The sequence below is a fragment of the Nannobrachium achirus genome (genome assembly GCF_963921795.1).
Source record: "Nannobrachium achirus genome assembly, chromosome: 2".
Taxonomy (NCBI): domain Eukaryota; kingdom Metazoa; phylum Chordata; class Actinopteri; order Myctophiformes; family Myctophidae; genus Nannobrachium; species Nannobrachium achirus.
In genome coordinates, this window is record NC_137811.1 from 51,425,426 (window position 1) to 51,449,122 (window position 23,697).

The following is a 23,697-nucleotide window of genomic DNA, read 5'->3' on the forward strand; positions in this document are numbered from 1 at the left end:
TATATGTATTTATGGCTTCAGGCACTTAGCAGATGAGTGTACTAGTGTAATAAGTGTAATTGTGTATAACTGGAATTGTGTAATAGTACTGTAATAGGCCACCTCTTGCCCTTAGGGCGTCTTACTTCACACAAAGAGAAATACGCTTTTTATATTGGACTCCGACTGGCCCACGATGGTCTGCAATACCTCCTCGCACGCGTGCACACACACACACACACACACACACACACACACACACACACACACACACACACACACACTATACTGTAGGCTATACACACACGTACATAAACGCTATATAGGCATTATATATAATATATATATATATATATATATATATATATATATATATATATATATATATATATACACACACACACACACACAGTATTTATATATATATATATATGCTTATAGGCTATATATATATATATATATATATATATATATATATATATATATATATATATATATATATATATATATATATATATATATATATAAGCATATATATAATGCAGTAAAAGCAGGGGGGAATGGTACCCCCTCTAACTGTATATTATGTTACCCATTTTCAACTGTTTTTATTTTATTGTGACACTTGCTTGGCGAGAACTACGTAAACGTTTCCTATGTGTTTCGTTCTCTCATGCCAATAAACCTCCATCGCCATAGGCCAATCAATCAATCAATCAAAGCCGTTGCTGATCCGGTCTGGGTCTATATCGGATACGGAAACGTTTCTTACATGTATGTGAGTTTGTACAAAACCGGATACAGTAGGCGGGCTTCACAACGGATCACTGATTAGCCAGGATTCCACCACAGCATACAGCTCCAAGTTTTCCACGGGTACTGGCTGCCCTGGCTGCTACCGAAACAGCACTCAGCACAAAGTTAGGAGGATGAAAGTAAAAAAAGAAATCTACAGCAAATGGAACGATCGTTGCGCTTCTTCCTCATATTCGGCCTCACTGTTACTGGCCTGGGATCCATGTACGGTATGTTACAGACAGCTCGTTATACAAAGGACGCGACATATCCTTGGGATTATATGGACACACGACGACACGAGGATGTATTTTTACCGACGCGATTGCTGCAAGATGGGGGGACAAGATGGACATCTCGCTCGTCCATCATCATCTCGACCGGAGGGATAAGGACTCACTCCATAGAGGTTGGCCTCGGGAGTCGGAAAACAAGTCCATTGGCCTCTTTTGCCACCCCGGGACCCCGAAATTGGTGGATATTCCAAGTCTGAAGGAAGCCGCGGTACGTAGATTTATAGTTGTGACTGTGTTGGTTTTGATTTAAAGCAAGGGTGTCGGTTCTGGGCCCTGGGTACAAGGATTCACTGTGGGCCCCCCATGAATGTTCTTCATATGGGGATTTAAAAAATAGCAGATCTACAAGCTTGCAGCGCGGCACTCGGTGCCGCGCTGTGAGCTTGTAGATCTGCTATTTTTCAATCGCAAAAGTATAAAATATCAAAGGCCCTTCCACCTTGGGCCCTAGTAACTCAGCCCCACGTTCCTTTCCCCCCCTTGTGACATCCCTGCTTGCTGTTGACATACTTTGTCGCTCCTATTTTGTTGTGGAGACAGTCACAGTTCTGCTACAATACAGCTCTGTATTGTATTGGCCCAGTTCAGGGCTTTTCAAGTGAAAATGTCACAGGATTGTGTTTGATTTATTCATAATGGTCTCTACTCTCTAGTAGTTAGATCGAGCCGCACTGTTGTAGCTAGTAGGCTACTGCTATAGCCTCCGCTTGGGGGGGCTTCTCCATTCTGACATGCTGCCATTCAGAGACATTCACTTCCAATTCCATAGATGGTGTAGGAATGGGGGGGTGTGTGAATGGAGCCATGATGGCTGCATGTTGGAGTGAGGATGCGGAAGAAAAAAAAAAAAAAAAAAAACGCATTGTGGTGCCTGGTGCCAGCCAGGCTGCAGCGGTGCGTGCGGAACGCCACCACCGTTCCTTCACTGTGGATTATGGGGAGAATTATACACTTTTATTGAGATTTATAGATTTATTACACTCTTGTTTTCAAACACACTAACTTTGATGTGTGATATTTTTGTTTCGAGTTAAGACAGAACGCCCAAAATTTGTCAGGGGCTGGGGAAGAGTGTAATTTAGCATTACATAATTTAAAAGCACATTTGCGGGCTCTACGGGCATGGCAGGGCCGTACAGCGGAATATTTACGGGCGCTACGGGGATCGCGGCAAATGAGTTGAGACCCTCCGGCCGAGGGACCTTAACACTATCATAAGCCACCTGAATAGCTTCCACAAGCCATCTAGAAAGGGATGCTTTGGAAATCTCCTCCCTCTTAGGAGAGTCACCATAGAGACGAGACAACTGTCTCTCTCCAGTAGTCCTGAGACCATACTGCATGCCTTTAGCATCCTAACAGGAGAGAGGCAGTTCAAACGCTTATCCTCCTCCGAAAAGAAAGGAGGAGGGTGGAAGTCAAACAGCTTGACCAGGCCCCAAGGCACCACTCCATTCTCACAAAGAGAGATTGGGCTCAAGTAAGACCCTACGGTCATTAGTTAAAAACCTCATGCAATCTCCTGACACAAAGAGAGCACGAAGATCACTGACCCTCTTGGCTGTAGTCAAAGCCTATAAGAGTGCAGTCTTCAAACTAAGAAGTCTCAAGGGAAATTTCTCCAGAGTTTCAAAGGGAGCCTGGCTCAGACCTTTCAGAACCACCTCCAAATCCCATGCTGGGACAAGAGATCTGGCAGCTTTGCTGTCACGTTTGACACCAGCCATGAACGTGACCACAAAAGCGTCTTTTGAGGGGTCCACACCATCAGGCAAAAGCAGATGGCCGCCAGGTAGCCCCTGAGTGTAGAAGGTTTCAAACCCTTGGCTACACAAACTTGTAGAAAGTCAAGGATAGCTTGGACAGGGGCCTGCACCGGGTCCACCACTGGAGTCTCATACCAAGCTTCAAAGGCCTTTTTGTTCCCGTCATACACTCCACGTGTAGACGTCGCCCTGGCACTCTGCATTGTCTCGATCACTGCCGGAGACAGGCCAGCCGCACCTAAATTCTCCCTCTCATGGGACAAACCCACAGGTCCAGCTGCCGAGGGTCTGGGTGGAATATCTCGTCTCCCTGTGCAGGGGCGGATGTCAAGGGGCTTCGTACAGGAGGGGAAAGATCACTGACCTCCTCACTCCTGATGCTGGTGTTATCAGAAGCACCGTCGGGCCGTATCTCTGGACCCTCTCGAGGGTCGGGAGGACCAGCTCCAAAGGGGGGGAAGCGTACAGTAGTCCATGAGACCAGTCGTGGGCTAGTGCGTCCAGCCCCAGGGGAGGAGTCCCTACAAAGACAAGAGAACACTCCACATTCTCTTGTAACGCAAACAAGTCGGCCACCTGATGGTCATATCCGCAAGGCCACTGAGGGACAGAGGGTACTTTTAGGAAGCTCTTCACTCTCTCCGGAGAGAGGTGTGCGACCATAGCCTGTCCAGCGAGACCCACAGGAAGGAGGTGTGCTGGTCAGCACACTTTTCTCGACGTTGAAGCTGAATCTCAGGGACGTGAGGTGGACCGACACCAACTCGGTGTGGCACGCCACCTCCTTACTCGAACCCGCGCTTAAAAGCCAGCTGTCCAAATTGTTGTCTATCCTGTCGCCCTGATGTCCCAGGGGCCCAATCGTCGTCTGAGTCACCTTCACGAACAAGCGAGGGCTGTGTATTTGTACACTCTTCCTTCGAATGCGAACCTGAGAAACCTGTCGAACTTCGTTCCACGAGACCACCACTATCGAACCCTTGCGTTAGGTTTTATTTCCTCCCCTAACGTCAAGGCCTCTTGGCACGGGTGAAAATGATCTTGGACGATAGCAGGTCTTCGTGAAGAATTGCATTCTATAGCCCCTCATCACGGTGCGAGAGACCCAAGGGTTGGGATTGCACCATTTCCACTGTGCGGCACACGCTGCTAGTGGTTTGTACAGAGGTACTGGTGTCGTTAGGTTTAGTGCACCACCCACACCATTGTGTGGTGCTTGAGCACCGGGAGAAAGAGGCAACGTCAGAGGCTCAAGAAAAAGTCATTCTCTGGGCAAAACAATTCCCGTCCGCCTGGGACGCGCTGGGACCTTTATCTGTTGATCGGGAGGCTCCGCCCGAGCAAGACCTGCCGTGACATTCATCAATCGTTCGGGGAGTGCTAACCCTGCCCATGGGGACTCACCGTGACATGAAACTCTTGCCTGGGAAGCAGCGTTACTTCCGCAAACAAACCCTTGCGAAATGGCGCTGGCTGCGACATCATCAACTCTTTGATGGCACAAAATGGCGCCAGCTGCGCAGATGTTCGGGGAGTGCTAACCCCGCCCCAGTGGGGGACTTGACATGACATGAAAATCTCACCTGGGCTGCAGTGTTACTTCCGTAAACAAACCTGGGCGAAAATGCGCTGATCGTGATGTCATCAACTCTCTGTTGGCACAAAATGGTGTCGGCTGCGCAGGAGGCGAGTTTCTAAATTCTAGGAGAGCTAAGGCAAGGAGCGCTCGTTTTCACCAGCGTCGGCAGTTTAGCTACTCACCAGTGTCGGCAGGTTAGTTTTACTGAGGTTAAGGTTAGGGTTAGGGTTAGGGTTAGGGTTAGAGTTAGGGTTAGGGTTAAGGTTAGGGTTAGGGTTAGGGTTAGAGTTAGAGGTTTAGGTTTTGGTGCACCTCTGCCGCGGCCCAAGTGACTACAATGGAGTGCTCCCTACCTCCGGTTCAGCCAATCACAAGCTTCAAAAATGAGTGCGGGGCAGGGTTTTGCCTTAGCTCTCCTAGAATTTAGAAACTCGCGCGCAGGAGATGGGGGGCTGGTTATGTGATGCGATTCTATTAGCATCTAGCTTTAGGTTTCTGATTATGCCCGCTGCAGGCCTATCAAAAACGTTTCCAAACCCTTAAAGGAAACGCGTTTTAACCTTAGCCCCCGGAGGGTTCATAGTTTTCTGCACTCGCTACGTGCATGACAAATTAGGTTGTTGGTGCGGTGGAAGGAAACACACTGTTGTTCTCGAACACACATTTCTTTACTGAGGTACCGTCGGCAGGCGGAGCATAGACAGGTTTTAAAATATTGATGGCAAACACAGGAACATGGGATGACATCAAATTACAATATTCCCCATTCTGGGGCGTGGCATGCAGAGCGGCCTCAAAGCCTGTGATCATGGGTAGGCACATGACAGGCGGAGGTGGGGTAGGAGGATCCCTGCCCAGGTAGGCAACCTGGGGGTGCTCTCAGAGATGCACCGTTAGGTTACCCTTGCGTGTGGCCATCTCCAGAGTGGTCCAAGGGGGAGTCGGAGGGGTGGTGGTAGCCGCGCCGATCACAGCCGCTGTGGTCACCAGGGAGGCACCCTGAGCCGCAGCGGAGCTGGAGGTAGGGGCCTGGGGGACAGGCTTGCCTGCCACTAATCCCAGTGACCCAAAGTCGATAGACGGAGGACACACTGGGTCTGGAGGCGCACCAGTGCCCAAAGGTGCTGTGGAAGCAGTGGGGGTTGAGGTGGATAGACACGACCCACCCGCTGCAGCTTGAGGTTCGGAGATGGAAAGACTGGGAGGACTCCTCAATTTCACTTCCTTGCTGCCCACCGCTTGTTCTTGGCTGGAAGGGAGGCCTTCATCTAGTGCTGTAGCAAGTCCTCAAAAAAGGGCTTTATTTTTTGAGATACCCCTACCCGGGGTAGAGCAAGACGCATCCATGTTTTTTCTTATCTTTAGGGTCTCCCAACTGAAAACACACTGTGTGTGTGTATGTGTATGTGTGTGTGTGTGTGTGTGTGTGTGTGTGTGTGTGTGTGTGTGTGTGTGTGTGTGTGTGTGTGTGTGTGTGTGTGTATGTGCTGTGTGTGTGTGTGTGTGTGTGTGTGTGTGTGTGTGTGTGTGTGTGTGTGTGTGTGTGTGTGTGTGTGTGTGTGTGTGTGTTATAGTCAAGTTGGCTTGTAGTCACAGAGCACTGGGGTGTCTCTTCTTGAACACCAGGACAATGCAGGAGGTCAGAATTGGGGCACCTAATTCAACCTCAGGAAGAAGTTGAAGATGCTGGAATGCTGCTGCCAACTGCCCAGTGCACACCTTGAGCACCCAGGGGTTGCTGTTGTGGGAAATGTTGTAGGGAAATTAAGCGGCGCCTTTCTAATACTAGCCTGATTTCAGACTCTGCGCTGCAGCTTGAGATTGACATTGTCCCATTGACAAGTGATTTCAAAGGGGAGGGGATTTAAAATTTGAAATTCCCAATCACAAGAGATCTGGTGGGAGGGGTTGTGTTTGACTTGTATACACAAAACATTCCCTCCTCCCCCTCCCCTCTATGACATATATCAAACAGATCATTGTCTTTGATGTTTCATTGATTAGAGAGAATTACTAACGAGCTATTGACACTTGTAGTTGTAGCTCTTTTGAAGTTCAAAGGAGGCAATTAAGAACTCGGGTGAGCCACCCCTCCCTCCACTGTTTCTGTTGTTTTTCAAAAGTTAGACCCACCCCTCCTACGTCTTGCATTGATTTCATTGGTCGGTTTTGGTCGGTTTCGGTAGAAAGAGACACGTTATATGACAAAACCAGACCAAGAGAAGCAGCCCACTCAGAGAGTGGGCGGGTCTATTGGCTGGAGCCAGGCAATTCTAATACGGCGACGTGAGGCGGGACTACGGCTGCTATGACGTAATCGCTGTTGCGGTCCAAACCGTTAAGCTAACAGCCGGCGGCGACAGAACCATACCGCACAACACCGCCTGGCGGTAGTAAAACTCCCCTTCCACTGACAGCTGTGGTTCTCATGGTGACGCGTCTATGCCACACGTGTCGTCGAACATATACGGACAGAAACAAAGACAACACTCCATCGTGCAGCAGCCTACTAGCCGAGCTGGTGAAAAAGATTCCTGCTGATCGCATATACAGTGTGTGTGCGTGTGCGCTATGATGATGCTTGTGTCCGAGCGTCAGCTCGGTCCAGCTCCCTCTGACAGGCGGCGGGCTCTAAGACTAGACCAGGATTTCTGTACCCCTACGAGGGCTCAACTTCAATCAAAATAAACTAAACTACTTCACTACTCACCAAACCAAAGGTAGTTTTGCGTTGTTGAAAGTCTATTCTCTGCGGTGGGAAACCTCTCAGCACCCCACCCACTCTGTAAAATACATTATTTTTGGTATGAAATAAAACGCATCCAACTCAACCACCGCTTATTCCCGGGTTGTGTCTGCGGTGGTTCGAGGTGGGTGTGTTTTATTTCATGACAAAAATAATGTATTTTACAGAGTGGGTTTGGTGCTGAGAGGTTGCCCACCGCGGAGAATAGACGTTCAACAACGAAAAGCAACCTTTGGATAGGTGAGTAGCGAAGTAGTTTAGTTTATTGTGACTGAAGTTGATGCCTCGTAGGGGCTGAGAAATCCTGGTCTAGTCTTTGAGCGGGCCGACTGAGCTAGATGGGGCCATAGACTGTATGGATGGGGCACAGCTCGCGGCAGAGCTTATTCAACATGCTGTGTGGAAAAGTGTGTAGCCTATCTTACTTTCGTTAGTGGACTGTTCACTAAATTCATTCATCCCAGATAATAATAATAATAGGGGTAACAATAATAATAATAATAATAATAATAACAACACACTTTATTTATATAGCAGCACCTTTCATACAGAGACTGCAGCTCAAAGTGCTTCACATATAAAGAACAAACATCACGATTGCTTCACAAAAAAAGGAGAAAAGCAGTAATAACAATACAGTGTAATTATAAGCCGAGTTCATGCAAAAAATGCGTCCACAGTAGGAAAATCAATCAGCTGATCTCGACGTTGTGAGCGCTACGTGAAGAGGTGCCTTCTGCCGTCGTAGAACTGACTGCTACGGCAGCGAGGTTTATATATCGAGCACCGATTCCTTTCCGGTCGCCGTAGCCGTCGTCTACAACGTCTCTGCTTAAATAGCCTATTGCCTTGTTGATGCTGATACTGATAAGGGCAGCCATAGCTGAATGGGTATTGGTATCTGGGAATCGTATGGTTGCTGGTTCGACCCTCGACTCACCCAGTCTATGTGTTATTGCGACCGTCAGGGAGCAGTTTACTATGAAAACCTCCACCAGCCTTCCGTCCGTCACACGTCACACCTTTGCCCTGCTCATATCTCCGCATCAGTATGACATCACACCACATGTGTACACAAACCTTTGTGTACGTTGCTGTGGCAACAGTCTGTTGTTGCTGGTTTGTTAGTGTACGTTAGCAACCACCTTAGCAACCATGGTTTTACCCTAGCAACCAACTGTTTACCCTAGCAACCAACTGTTTACCATAGCAACCGTGTTTTTTTACCCTAGCAACCAACTGTTTACCATAGCAACCAGATACGCAGAGCAGGGATCTCCATATATGGGCATAAACAGGTGACATCACACTGATGTCAGATACTCAGAGCAGGGATTTCTCCATAATATATGGGCATAAAAGGGATTCTGTTAGGGATCTCCATATATGGGCATAAAAGGGATTCTGTTAGGGATCTCCATATATGGGCATACAAAGGATTCTGTTAGGGATCTCCATATATGGGCATAAAAGGGATTCTCTGTTAGGGATCTCCATATATGGGCATAAAAGGGATTCTGTTAGGGATCTCCATATATGGGCATAAAGGGATTCTGTTAGGGATCTCCATATATGGGCATAAAAGGGATTCTGTTAGGGATCTCCATATATGGGCATAAAAGGGATTCTGTTAGGGATCTCCATATATGGGCATAAAAGGGATTCTGTTAGCTGTTAGTGATCTCCATATATGGGCATAAAAGGGATGCTGTTAGGGATCTCCATATATGGGCATAAAAGGGATTCTGTTAGGGATCTCCATATATGGGCATGAAAGGGATTCTGTTAGGGATCTCCATATATGGGCATAAAAGGGATGGTATCCCAGATGATGCCCTGTTAGGAGATCCACACTAACAGAATCCATATATGGTCCTACCGACAGCTGCTATAAGCCAACCCTGGCGATAAGGTCTGAGTCGAAGAAATGCTTCTTTCCTGGCAAGAATTGCCCCTTTATACTGTAGGGCTCGTTTGTGTATTGTATGACATCACGCCACATCATCGGCTGAGGACTGTGTGATGTCATCATATCTCCATATATGGAGACATAAGTTGCTCATGCCCAAATATGGGCTGGTGAGGTCAGATTTAGTGTGATGCGTAGGTTATCTCCATATATGGAGATTCAACTTCAATGAGTAACCATGGCAAACTGTCAACTGCCCGTATGTCTTGATAATTGGTAAAACAAACTTTTGGCCTATTTGTGGAGATAAGCGACCAACGGTCGCTTATCTCCCGATTAGGGAGTCTTACTGGTATAGTGACATTGGGAGACTGCAGGACCAGTCTCAAATCTCCTCAGTGATAATGACAGGTGGTGGTGTTGAGCTGCCTCCAGGTGTAGTAGACATGCTGTGGCTGTGCACCAGAGGGAGGGTTGAGTTGGAACAGCCTCCTGGGATATGATTAGGTGGAACTTAGAGAGGTGTGGATGGGTGCTCTGGTGCTGGAGGGTGGTTCTAGGAAAGTAACATTGTAGAATTCCTTGGCTTCCACCAGAGCATTTTTTAAAAACGTCAATAAGGACAGCCATGACCCTCTTATAGTATTATTGTGACCGTAGGTCACAGTTTAGTCACATCATGTCTCTGTTTGCTCGGTATGACGCTATGACATCACCCTCTGACATCACTGTGATGACAGGGGAACCACACTTACAGAATCCCTTTTATGCCCCTATTTGGAGATCCCTTGATGTCATCAATATTAAAGGCCATATAACTGGACTTCATATGGGAATGCCAATATATGGAGGCCACATCGGCCACATACCACACTAACAGAATCCATATATGGCCAAGACAGATGGCCAAGACAGCCCATATCTGTGTGGCTGGTTCTACAGACAGGGATCTTCATACCATACAAGGGCGTCAGATGATGTCAGATTATAGACATCATAGGACTTTCACATACTGTAACAAATAACTGAGTAAGCAGGTTTGGGCTCTCACAGCATATCTCCATATAATGTACAGTACATGGCTCTCCGTTGTCCATATATGGAGACCCCTGGTACCCATGTATGGAGACCCCTGGTACCCATATACTGATCCGGCACTGGCCAGATGGCCAAGACATGGCTTGTCAACCTTAGGCGTCTTACTGGTTATTATTATAAACGAGGAGGTGTGTGTGTGTGTGTGCGTGTGCGTGTGCGGGTGTCCCTATGCCGAGTTCTCCTCAGTGGCGGGAGCAATTGATCTAAATTTGCACACAGCCATTGACCATTATCATATGCACTGGACTGCGGCATCTGTTTTTTTTAATGTTCCCAAATTGTATGCTGTTAATTAGTGTTTTTATGTTAACACTGTAATCAGCTGTAAGTCAGATCCTTTCCTATTCCTCATTCACAGATCTGCTAATCATCACACTACTCTGTCTAATCCAATCAGAGCTCTCGCTCAGTAGGGAGGCTCCTTTAAATACGGCTTGCATTCTCTATAGCTGCTCGTCTTTCATCCGAAGCTTCGGATCTACTGCTGCTTAGCTACCTCCTCCATCCCTGCCTCCACCTTTTGACCAGAGTCTGGCATAGGCTCAAATACTTCTACCGTAATTTTATGTCTGCTGATTTGTAAATGTACTGCTATTGTACTATTGTATCCCTATGGGGGTTTTGCTTAGCGTTCCCTGATTTTGCATAGCAAGCTGCTCGAATAACATTCAGGGAACATCTCCGAATGCTGAGCCCTTTAACGCCAAGATTAACTGTATTCCATTTATGCAATAAATGGTTCTATCTACTTTGTCATGAGTGTTCCTGACTAAAATGTATGTTTTTCTTGGAGTCCTCACCACAAAAATAAAATTTCCGCCTAAACTAAAGGTATGTTTAAAGGACTACATGTCAGTGTTTCACCTGGATCATACCTCAGCAAATTTGATTAAGAAAAGAGTGAGCATTCTCAAGTATATAGGCTTTTTTGTCACATTTGCTCTATTCGGATTTGCCTTTTTAAGAGATTGGGGTAGGTGTAAAGAATAGCCAAAAAAACAAATTTCAGACCAAAATAGAAGTTCGCAACAATCCATTCCATTAATGGGAGACCCTAAAGATAAGAAAAAACATGGTTGCGTCTTGTTCTACCCCAGGTAGGGGTATCTCACATTCTGAGGGCCGTTGCTGCTAGACTAATCCTCCTCATCCTCCTCTGCATCCTCGTCATAGTCTTCACTGTCCGTGAACTCTGAGGAGCTGGTCTAAAAAGACATATTTAACCACTTGTATGCGTGCCCCCACCCACTGAAATCAAACTACTAAAATCCCTAAAACTATAGAAAGCTATAAATGAAAAAGATTTAACACTCATCTTTTCTTTTCTACAATCTAAAATATTAACCCTTTTTGTAAAAAAAAGTTGTCCTTTAAGTCCTTTAACTCCGGTTTTTGGTTATATGATGTACTGTGTGTGTATATAGATGAAAAGCTAAAATATAATACATACGTACGTATAGTGAAAATAGAATACAGTATATTCAAGGTATGTCAACAAATAGCTAAAATAGAATATATACATATAGTAAGTATGTTGGAGTGGCTTATTGTCGGTATATATAGCAAAATTGAGAAATAGAATGTATAAAAAGTTGGGCTGTCAAAAGTCTATAGACAAACCTGTCGACCCCCACATCACTAACCACGGCTAAACCCAAGTAATTGTGCTTGTGTTTCTGTCTTTAGGAGCAGAAGAAGCACTCAGCAGCTGAGGCCATAACGGACCATGCCTCTGGGAGTCCAGACACTTCCGTACCAGGTACTATCTAAATAACAATGTGTTGTCCCTCTTGTGACGCACTGCCTTGCCTTGGGTACATGACTGTGTGTGTGTGTGTGTGTGTGTGTGTGTGTGTGTGTGTGTGTGTGCGTGTGCGTGTGCGTGTGCGTGTGTGTGCGTGTGCGTGTGTGTCTCTGCAGGCAGCCCTGGCTCTGCTAAGCCCATGCTGGAAGCCCTCATTCAGATGAAGCTCAAAGGCATTAGCAGGGAGGCGTCCGACCGGAGTGACAAGTACAGGAAATACAAGCAGATGCTCAGTGTAAGAATTCCTAGAGTTAACCACTTAAACTCTGTTTACTTCATTGGCTGTGGTCCTCTGGGGCTCTTATACTAGGTCTGCACCCTTTCTTTACCCTATGCACCGAAAATAGACAGTGTTTCCCCTAGCCAGAAGCTGAAGGAGTGGAGTATTGCGGGGAGTGGCATTGTGCACACAGACCATTTTGTTTTGTCTTATTTTTTTTTATTATATTTTTTTTTGGGGGGGGGGGGGGGATTATCTTGGACGATAGCGGGTCTTCGTGAAGAATTGCATTCTATAGCCCCTCATCACGGTGCGAGAGACCCAAGGGTTGGGATTGCACCGTTGTGTGGGGCTTGATGCATTTTCCACCACTGGTGTGTAGGATTGGTTCTCAAAGTGGGGTAAAATCATACAGTGGCGGTCAGATTTGAAGGAGCGGCAGACCACCGCTGCTTAATGCATATAGGGGAAACACTGATAGCCGATCTACAAACTCAAAGTGCGTCGCAACAACAAGGCATTTTGTTCCAAAAATGTGTCATGCAAAAGTTGACCTGCTGGTGGCGCTATAACAGGCCAATATGAGAAGGGTGGCCTAGTGGGAATGTGCTTGCAAGATTTCACGCACATCGCAGGCTGTGTTCATGATTTGAGGTGTTTTTGGCCACTTTATTGTGCACTTCATAGGCATGTTAGATAAAGGTCCTTAGATTGTGTGTAAAATGTTTCATGCAAATTGCACAAAGATCCCAGGCTAAAAACATGTTTAAGCGTTTTACAAACTGCTCAAAATTATATAGCGACCCCCTTTGGCCATTTGGGGTAAGATTGGTTTCAGTGATATTTGAACTAACCCTCTACACTATTTCGTCATGAAAATGTGACTTTGCATGTATGTTTTAGAGGCAGAAGAATAATTTGCATAAAACTGCAATATTCATAGAATGATTAAAAAAGAATGTTTCAATTAAAAAAAATAGATCAGACAGATCTTTAGATATCGGTCCAAAGTTCATGTAGTGCACGTGATGCAAAAATCCCAGGATAAAAATGGGTTTAAGCGTTTTACAAACTACTCAAAATGGCCGAAAATCGAAGGGCGGAGCTTACTTAACAAAGACACAGATGTCTTCCACTTGAGTCAAGGCACGCGTGTAAGCAAGTTGCATGTCTTCAAACGAAACGAGGCATGACTTATGCCTGTTTAAAGTTTGAATTTTCAAACGCTTCATATAGCGCGCCCCCCCCCCCTTTGGCTGATTGGAATAAGATTGGTTTCAGTGATATTTGGACTAACCCTCTACATCTTTGCCAAATGCCATGAAAGTGTGACTTTACATGTATGATTTAGAGGCAGAAGAATAATTTGCATAAAACCGCAATATTCATTGAATTATAAAAAAATAATTATTTAACATACAAACTTCTCACCCCATAGCCTGTGTAGATATAGGTAACAATTGTGTGCGCGTAACGTGAAAATCCCAGGAGGAGATAGATTTTTACAGTTTTTCATATAATTCAAAATTGTGGGAGATCTAAACGTCAGAGGTCAAAAGTCAGAGTGTCAAAGTTGTTCAGCATGAGGAGACTCATAAGTGTGTCCAGGTTTCATGGCTGTACGTCAAACAGAGCATGAGCTATACCTGTTCAAAGTTTGCACTTTCGAAGGCTTCCTACAGCGCCACCATTTGGTCGATTGCTGTAAAAAGTAATAGCACACGTCGCCACAGTAAGCTGAACACAATAATGTTTTTTCTGTCTAAGTATGTAGTAGTAGAAAGGTGCCAATTTTTTTTTTCTTTTTCCTTTTATTTTTATCCCACGATTTTGAAACCCATTTTCACCCAGTGCCAATTAGCCCTATTCACGACCTGCCCACTCAGCATCCCCCGGGTGCTGAAGTCACATTTTGAAGGGGAAAATCCTACTATAGCCTATAGAGTTGACACAGAAATCGCACATTTCATACAATTTCCGAATAGTAAAGTATAAAATACGGCAAGCATGATCAAGAACACAAGATAATAAAAGGCACAAAGCATTATAATTTACTTTACCGTTCGAAATAATGATTTATTGGCTTTAAGTCCAGCTATTTCTGTTATAGTTTCCCCTTCTAAATTGATGTCAGCACCCAGGGAAAGCTGAGAAATTTGCTGAGTGGGCGGGCCGTGAATAGGGTCCATTGCCTATGTAATCCTGGGCTCTGCTCTCCCTCTGCCGCGCCTGGGGAGACAACGGACTGACCTCATGCTTCCTTCAATGCATGAGTAGTCCAAGTTATTTCCCCGGGATGGACGTAGCGTGTGGAAGGAACACGTTATTCCAACCAGTTCCTTTCCCCTCCATCAAGCGCCCCGGCTGGCCAGGGGGAGGCACTATTGAGACCAGGATTACTGCATGCTTTTGTGAGGGTATCAACCCTAGGAGACACGGGGAGAACATGCAAACTCAACACAGTGCCAAAGTTTTGAGGAGAACTTGCACTAGACTGCCTGCCTTATAGATAAATAATGACAACATCTAAACATCACAATAATGACAATAACATACGTGTGCTCTAGGGATGTGGAGATAAATCGATATGGATCATAATCGCGATCCAAGCGTGCGCGATACGAGTGAATCGGTTCATTCAGTGCGGATCGGTACAATTGACGGCTGAAATCGTGATGGATCGTTCCGTGAGTGTCTGGATAGGTAATCTCCATGGTTGTATCGATTTTTTCATGTAGTATTTCATTCTATCCTGTGTTTCCGAGGTGCCTTGAATGCACCATCACAGCCCTCCCCGCCCCCAAAAAAGCCCTTGGTAGCAACTCGACACATGCGTCTCTTCCACAGCGCAGAGCAGCTGAGTGCTGCGCGCAGCACAGTGAACACCACCACCCAACTTAACGACTGCAGATACAGACAGCACCACGGGTTAAAAATGCAAGATTATACCACATTTAGCTTCTTAAAGCTATACTGTGTAAGATGCTCAACTAGTGGTCAGTAGCCCTATAGAGAGAGACCGGAGAAACGAGAGCGGGCATATTCGAACCTGAGTCTTTACACTCTCAAGGAGCATAGGTCTGTGTACAAACTGGCTGAACCACCAGGCACCCCATTATTTACATGTGACTTTTTTCGCGTCTGCCTCCACCTCGTCTGCCTCCACCTCGCCGAGATCTATCTTTAGAGGGGTCCCTGGTTCCTGTGCGTTCATGCATTCCGGAGAAACGGACTCCTTTACCCTGCCTGGTAGGCGAGGTTACCTTTTGAGTATAGAGACACACGGGCAGGGGCGCTGGAACTCCCAAATCCCAAGGGGAGCTGAGCCTGGAGGAGTGCATGCGTGCGGCCTTTGGCCGCACACCGAAAATTCACGTTTTTTTATCCGGTTTTGGGTTATTTTTATTACGGTTTCGGGTGCTTATTCCCCGCACAACGGTGTAACAAGGAGCTATATAGTTACTAGTTATTTTAGCACACAGTGCAACACACAGCACGCATGCACACACACAGTCACTCACGCACACACTACAAAATCGTTACCTGACTTTCGCCAGACATCCAATCACCTGCTACAGAAATTCAAAAAATGGCCCGCCCCTTACATAGAGTCTGGCCGAGAGATCCCAGATGTAAGGCAGAGCGTTACGCACTGCTGCAACTATCTGGCGAAAGTCAGGTTAACAAAATCGGGTATTATTTTTGTAACAGTTTTCTACTGTTTTTTTATTCCCCCTATACAACAGTGTTAGTTTGCAACAATGAGCCTATAGACAGTTTCTAGTTCTCAAATAAATAGACTTTGGTGTGCCATCAAAGCGGGATTTAAATTTGACTTCCCTTCTGACCGGAAGTGGCAAGGTGACCATGTGATTAGGTCACCATGTGATAATCAAATACCTTTTTTCAACATATTTTATTCCCCAAAGTCAAATACATTATTGTTTTAATATAGCTCTGTGTGTGTGTATATATAAGCTTAATTAAAAAAAAAAAAAAAAATCTCCTCCCCACCACCAGGGGAGCTGCAGCTCCCTCAGCACCCCACTTCCAGCGCCCCTGCACACAGGCGACTACAAATATGGCCATCATAGCGACCCCACTTCAAGATGCTCTGTGATTGGCCGGCAGTGTATAACCCTCGCTGTGATTGGCCGGTAGTGTGATGACGCAATTTTGCCGCGAAATTCTCCCCCCCTCACGGCTCATAGAAAACATATAAAGAGAAGGGTTTAGATGCTGAAAATAACGGAGTGGGTGTTCTAAAACTTTAGCGATTTAACAGTTAGGACAATTTTAAGATTTGTTTTATAAAAAAAGTTACATGGTATAACTTTAACTTCCCTGTCCAATGTTCGCTGATGTGATCCGTTGTTGTGTCACTGGACTGGAGCACGCTGCGTGAGATTATGATCCACATCCCACACCCGTTTGTACTTGTCGAGTCTCAGAGATCATTTTGTTAAAGAAAGCTTCTTCTGCGCTTTATTGACGTATGAAGTACAACAACGTTTCTGGGTGTGCAGCTAGCGTTTAAAACAAAGTATTTATCACTGTTTCACAACTTTTGTACTGTTGCTGCTGCAGCACACTACTGCTGCTGCATGCAGTGCTGCTGTTCTCTGAATGCAATCACAACGCGACGTGTTATGAGCTTGTAGATCTGCTATTTTTGTAGGCCTATTTATTCTTGTAGGTCTGCTATTTAACACTTTTAATGCCACTGTTTCCTGGCCTGCTCTTGCCCATGCCACCATAGGCTACTCTTTTATTTTCACCAGTCTTTCTAGCTCTACTGAGAATTATCGAAAAGACAAAAAAAATTCACCCAGTATCTCAAATAAAGTGCAACTCGCGCACTTTCATCAGAAGTTAACCAGGGGTTTCAGCTACTGTATGTTCGGTCGTAGCGCTATATTAGTTTTAAAACTGGCTGCTCTTCCCCAGAGCAGCCAAAAAAAAACATAAACAGGTGAAATTGGCCCTTTTGTGAATGACACTTTTTCAAGCATTTCTCTCTCTTGAACCTTTTATTTTTTGGCTTCTGTGACATCATACATGTATAAAGTATTGTTGTCAGTCAAAATCTAGTTTAGTATAGTGTGAAAATCACTATATTTGTTGATTTAGCTCCTCCGCAGTTTGGCACGTGCACAGTGCATGCAACATGCACGCACACGCACTCTCACGCATCGTGTGTGTGACTGCACATGGACATGGAAGAAAAAACGGTGTGCTAAAAATAGAGGAAATCTGATGCAACAACTCACTAAAGGACAAGGGATTATCTATCTCGTCGGCGACTTGCCTGCTGGTGGTCCTAAAACACCATCGTTCACTGGATTATAACATTTTTCGTTGTGTGTAGCAGATGAACAATCATTTCACTGGACGCTATGCAGCTCCGAGATGAGGTTCCTCGCTGAATCGGGCGCCTGGGGGAAAACTCCGCCGTCGCGATTCTCGCAAACACTTCTTACCTTTTGTGAACATCCTATCCAAAAAGTAAAGGTCCTATACTGGTCTCTCATCTGTTTACTTCCCTAGCGTGGAAGAAAATCGAAGCAGCGTTTTCAAATAAAGAGTTTATATCCTTATTCTGTCAGACAGTCCCATGTTTTTAGACAGGAGGCCACGTGGTATAAACACAATGAAAATGAGTGGGGAAAATAATGCACTGGCTGACAAAAGGAGCGATCTTGATTTAAACACGCTGCTTTGATTTTCTTCCACGCTTGAGAAGTAAACCGATGAGAGACTGGTATGGGACCTTTACTTTTTGGTTATAATGTTCACAAAAGGTAAGAATTGTTCCTGATGGCGGAGCTGTCCCGCAACGGACCGATTGTGGATGAGAAAAGTAATGAACTCATCTCAGAGCTGCATCACACAGGGAAAGCTCAAATGCATTGCACGGGCGCACATGTGGATTACTGGATGTTTTTTTTCCTTGTCTTAGAATGTAATACACCAAGCAAGGTAAGGGGCCAAGGACTGTGTTTTTTTGTGTGTGTGTGTGTGTGTGTGTGTGTGACTGTGGCTGTGTCAGCCTGTCTCTTTTTTTCTCTCTCTCTCTCTCTGTCGCCCTGACCAGGCATGTGCACACACATCAAAGGGGTCTTGAGCCCCTGCCCTTTATCCTCTGTTAGAAAGTGCCCTCTCCAGACCATGAATGCAAGTAGTGAAAATAGCCGCCCTCCAAGCTCACAACGTCTCGCAGCATGACGCGTTGTGAGCTTGGAGGTCACAATACTTTCACCAAAAGTCCCTTTTAGATATTTCTTCCCCTGCCCCTCTAACATTCTCTGCACGTCCCCGGCACTGACAGCAGCCGTTTGGGCTTGTGTTGACCCCCGCCTTTGTGTTTGAGCTGGAGCGCTTGTAATACACTGTATTTTGGGGAAATGACCAGTGTGAAGAACTCAGATTTTGTGATGGTGTGACTTATTACTAATGTATTATTACTAATACTCAATACTAATGTTTTGGCTAATGTTCCCCTATAGGGTTGCTTCTTGTTCAATTGGTTACTGTAAAAACAAGGTTCCTATCACAACATTATTTGTCAGACTCCCATAACTCTGAGGACCCTAGGGGACCCTGACCACCTGTTGAAGACCCATGTAATGATATATAATAATGATATACTATCAGTATCATGATTATTAATCAAACAATTCTGCCAGCCAGCAAGGGAGACAGAATTCAATAAGTTGGGTTGTTAGACAGAGCCTAGTTCTACAGTAAAACAATAAATTGCTTGGAAATTAAATGTATTGCACCTGTTTTGGGAAATTAACATAGGCTTTAATTTAAACCCTTTGCATTGTGTTGAATCGCACCGTATCGCATCGTATCGCATTGTGCAGAAATTAATCGCAGACAAATCGCATCGAATCGGGAATCGTATCGGGAACGGGTGAATCGTGATGTATCGTATCGGCAGGATTTCAATGTATTGCAATTATATCGTATTGCTGGTAGTGTATCGTGATGCGTATCGCCTCAGTGGTCGAGATTCGCATCCCTAGTGTGCTCGCCTTTCAGACGAGCCCACAATAAAGTATACAAATAAGGAAACCAACTTCAAACAGGCACAATGGCTGCACCAGCCGGTTCAATTAGATTTGAGATTTCAATATAAAATAGAACAGGACTCTTGAAGGCTGGTTACTTGCCAAAGTAACAACAAAAATTATATTTGTTGCTATTAATGAATTCCCAGCTTGCTTAGAGTACAGAATGTAAACACAGTGGCTGAAATACACAGGTATTATGGCTGAGCTCCACAGAATGCGAGGGATCCTCATGAAGCCATTGTTCATCGGTTAATCTGTAGGAGGAGAAGGAGAGATGCTGCATGTTTGCAGACGAGCTGGCCAAAATTGAGGTGAAGCTGAAGGAGCAGCTGAAGATCAATGATGCTCTGAAGATGCAGCTGGACCCCTACAAGGTCTGTCCCTCACACACATGCACACATACAGGCGCGCACACACGCACACACACACACACACACACACACACACACACACACACACACACACACACACACACACACACACACACACACACAGCAGGGGATGAAACCATCAACTACTTATCATTAAACCCATTTAGGCCTAGTTATTTAATGCTTTAACTATTGAAAAATAGCAGACATACAAGCTCACAGCGCGCTGCGAGCTTTTTAAAAGCGAATATTTTTAACTCAAATATCTGCTTCTGGGGGTCCCTGGAACAACATATTTTGAGATGGGGGTCCGTGTCCAAATACATATCATTTTGGGGGTCTTTGACCTGAAAATGTTTGAGAACATTGTGTTTGTCGAGGTTGCCGCACAATAAAATTAAACGCTCTGCCAATCATAGTAAAACACACACACCAGGAAAACAGGATCGAGTCTCGGAGCCTGTATACTGCACCATAACGTTGGTTGTAACATCATCCCAATGACAGATGCTAGAGTAGGCTATACTAGTAAGACACCTGAGGGTGACATGCGACCTCAGGGTGACATGCGACCTCTCCCTAAAGGGACCATCTGGCCAACCACAGCGTTTCTCTGACGATTCTAGTTGTTGTCATTCTGGGGGGAGTTTGTTCATGAGTTTGTTCATGTTTTTCTCCCTAGGAGACACCACGGGGAGAACATGCAAACTCCACACAGAAAGGCCCTATCGCCCACACCCTATAGGTGGGGTTGGCGATAGGGCCTTTCTGTGTGGATTTTGCCTAAACATGGAGATGTGGTACAGAATGACTCATATATGGGCATAAAAAGTATGTCATGTGACATCACTTCCTGTACAGACAGTCAGACAGACAGGCGTGAATCAAAACAGCGTTGCAGTTCTGACAATGGAACGGGGGGAGCGCTTGTTTTCGGTGGAGATGACGGAGGCGCGCCAGCGTTGTATTATAAACACAATCTGATCTAGCTATAACAACAATCACGACATAGACTATTTATTATAATCACTAATTCACTATGAAGTGTCTTTAATTATAATTAAAGTAAAAATAGTCAAATAACAAACAAGGACAAATTGTTCTGCCCACAACCTTATCAAACCAAAATGCCTAAACTACTGCAAAAATGTAGGCCAGGCCTATTAGAACTATGATAATGGTTCTTAACTTCTTGTAAGTCCTAATTATTAAATATAATACTTGACCGTATAAATATAAAATGTTTATGATTATTTATTGTGTTATAGTCTATGTCATGAAACATCGCATGTAGGCCTATACACAAGTGAGCTCTCGATCGGCACCTGCGCATGGTCCAGGCGAATGCAACGGAGCGCTCCCTACCTCCGTTTCAGCCAATCACAAGCTTCCATTGTCAGAACTATTGTTTTGATTCACGCGACACACAGCCATTGACTCCGGCCTAACAATGGCTACTGTCTATGACAGTAGTCCCATATGACTGGACTATCTCCATATATAGTGTTCTCCACATCTCCATGTTTAGGCCAAACAGGTTTGCTCCATTTCTCCATGTATAGGTCCAAATGCCCAACGTTGAGCTTGATAACGAAACGTTCTTAACACAGCCGCCCCCATATTTACTTTAGAAAATATGTTAAATTCTAAGAACGTTTCGAGTACCGGTTTGTTACAAGAGCGAATAAGCGCTACACTTCTGGAATCCTGAGCGTCGACTTAAAGTCGGATCCAGGCCTAATAACTTTATCTGGCCACCCCATTGCCACCTCCTTGTAACATTTTCTTTTGTCCAGGTGGATGGACATTCTTTAGGCCGCGTCTCAAGTCCGTAAATAATTCCTATTTCCTTCACTTGTTTCCTATTTCCTTGAATGTTAGTCCCGCCCACTGGGAGTTGGCCTATCACCTGTGATGTTGTCATCAGAAATGGCCAATGGGACGTCTCCTCTTCTCTATTTCCTCAATGGGAGGGACTAACATACCAGCAAGGAAATAGGAAATAGGATTGATTTAAGGACTTGAGACGCAGCTTTCTAGGTGATCTAAGTCCAGCCGCCACGTATCAGATCGGAGGAGGATACCGCACATTGTACCTCATCCACCCTTTCTTCTCTCTCCTTTTGGTATCTTTATCCTCTTCCTCCTTTTTTTCTTTTTTATTCTTCTCTTTTTTTGTCTTTCTTAGTCTCGTGTATCCTTCTCTTTTTTTTCCGTCTTTCTTAGTCTTGTGTAGCCGCCCTGTACAGGAAGTGATGTCACAACTCGCTGACATCACACTGACATCACTTCCTGTACAGAAGGAAGGTCGCTCAAGTGACAAGGTTTTTCAGGGTAAATGCGACCTTCGGTCGCAACAATGCTAACATTCACATGAGATAAAAGCATTAATAAGCTCTGGACTAGTGTAACATGCTAAATAGTAGGCCTAGCCTATTAACCATCCGGAAAACGCATTAACATTAACGTGACATGTCTGAAGTAATTTTTATATGCAAAACTGCTAATAAAGTATTCAATGAAAGAACAAGTGATGTATCTGCGTGACTTACAGTGCGTGCGCCACGATGCGTGCATGATCGTTTCTTTCTGACAACAACCACCTAAATACTGTATAGTCCAATTACCGTGATAGACACAATTTATATCCGACACAAATTGATTAGACGTTTTCCCTGCCGGGACCCCAACTAGTGAACAGCAGATCTACAAGCTCACAACACATGTAATTGTGGGCTCGCCTATAAGGCGAGCACACTTTAGATATTGTCATTATTGTGGGCTCGCCTGTAAGGCGAGCACACTTTAGATATTGTCATTGTGGGCTCGCCTGTAAGGCGAGCACACTTTAGATATTGTCAATATTTATCTAGTAAGTTCTCCTCAATACTTTGGCACCTTTCAACTCCTACATACTTAGTGAGAAAATGAAAATAAAAACATCAATGTGTTCAGCTTACAGTGGCGAAGTGTGCTATTATTTTTTACAGCAATCGGCCAAATGGTGGCGCTGTAGGAAGCCTTCGAAAGTGCGAACTTTGAACAGGTATAGCTCATGCTGTGTTTGAGGTACAGCCATGAAACCCATATACACGTATGCGTCTCCTCATGCCGAACAACTTTTATGCTCTGACTTTTGACCTTTGACCTTTAGATCTCCCACAATTTGGAATTATATGAAAAACAGTAAAAATCTATCTCCTCCTGGGATTTTCGCGTTACGCTCACAAAACTTTTTTCACATGAACTTTGGACCAATACGGTCAAACTAGTCTCGGCGGATTTCTTTTAAAGTGAAATATATTTTTTTAATAATTCAATCCATATTGCGGTTTTATGCAAATTATTCTTCGGCCTCTAAATCATACATGCAAAGTTACACGTTCATGGCATTTGGCAAAGATGTAGAGGGTTAGTCAAAGCATCACTGAAACCAATTTTATTCCAATCGGCCAAAGGGGGGCGCTATACAAAGCGTTTGAAAATTCAAACTTATAAACGGGCATAAGTCATGCCTCGTTTCGTTTGAAGACATGCAACTTGCTTACACGCGTGCTTTGACTCAAGCAGAAGACATCTGTGTCTTTTTTAAGTAAGCTCCGCCCTTTGATTTTCCGCCATTTTGAGCAGTTTGTAAAACACGTAAACCCGCTTTTAATCTGGAATTTTCGCGTCACGTGCACAAAACTTGTTTTACGTGAACTTTGGACCGATATCTAAAGATCTGTCAGATCGGATTTCTTTAAAATTGAAACATGATTTTTAAAATAAATTCAATGAATATTGCAGTTTTATGCAAATTATTCTTCTGCCTCTAAATCACCTAAACATTGGTGACAAAAAAATTCCTGCCCACTAGAAGTCCTTCGTGATAAGTTAGGAGAAAAATAAAACCCCAACTAGTGAACATCCTTTTGTTGATGGTATTACCATTTATTTAACTCACCCAGCGCTATTTTTAAGACCCTTCTGAGGGTCCACAGCGCCAGGATTTTGCCTACCTTTAACGTGGGCGCGCGCGCGAATCCATTGCGCGATGGTTCAGCGATTCCATT

General features: G+C 44.8%; 1 pseudogene across 1 annotated transcript in view; it reads left to right on the forward strand.

The window, feature by feature from the left end:
• Positions 1-23,697, forward strand: part of LOC308308140 (tax1-binding protein 1 homolog B-like) — a 70,235-nt pseudogene that overhangs the window by 35,246 nt on the left and 11,292 nt on the right. The window contains exons 5-7 of the transcript in view: positions 11,855-11,927; positions 12,089-12,207; positions 19,532-19,645. The product of the transcript in view is annotated as a tax1-binding protein 1 homolog B-like (transcript). The remainder of the gene's footprint in view (positions 1-11,854; positions 11,928-12,088; positions 12,208-19,531; positions 19,646-23,697) is intronic.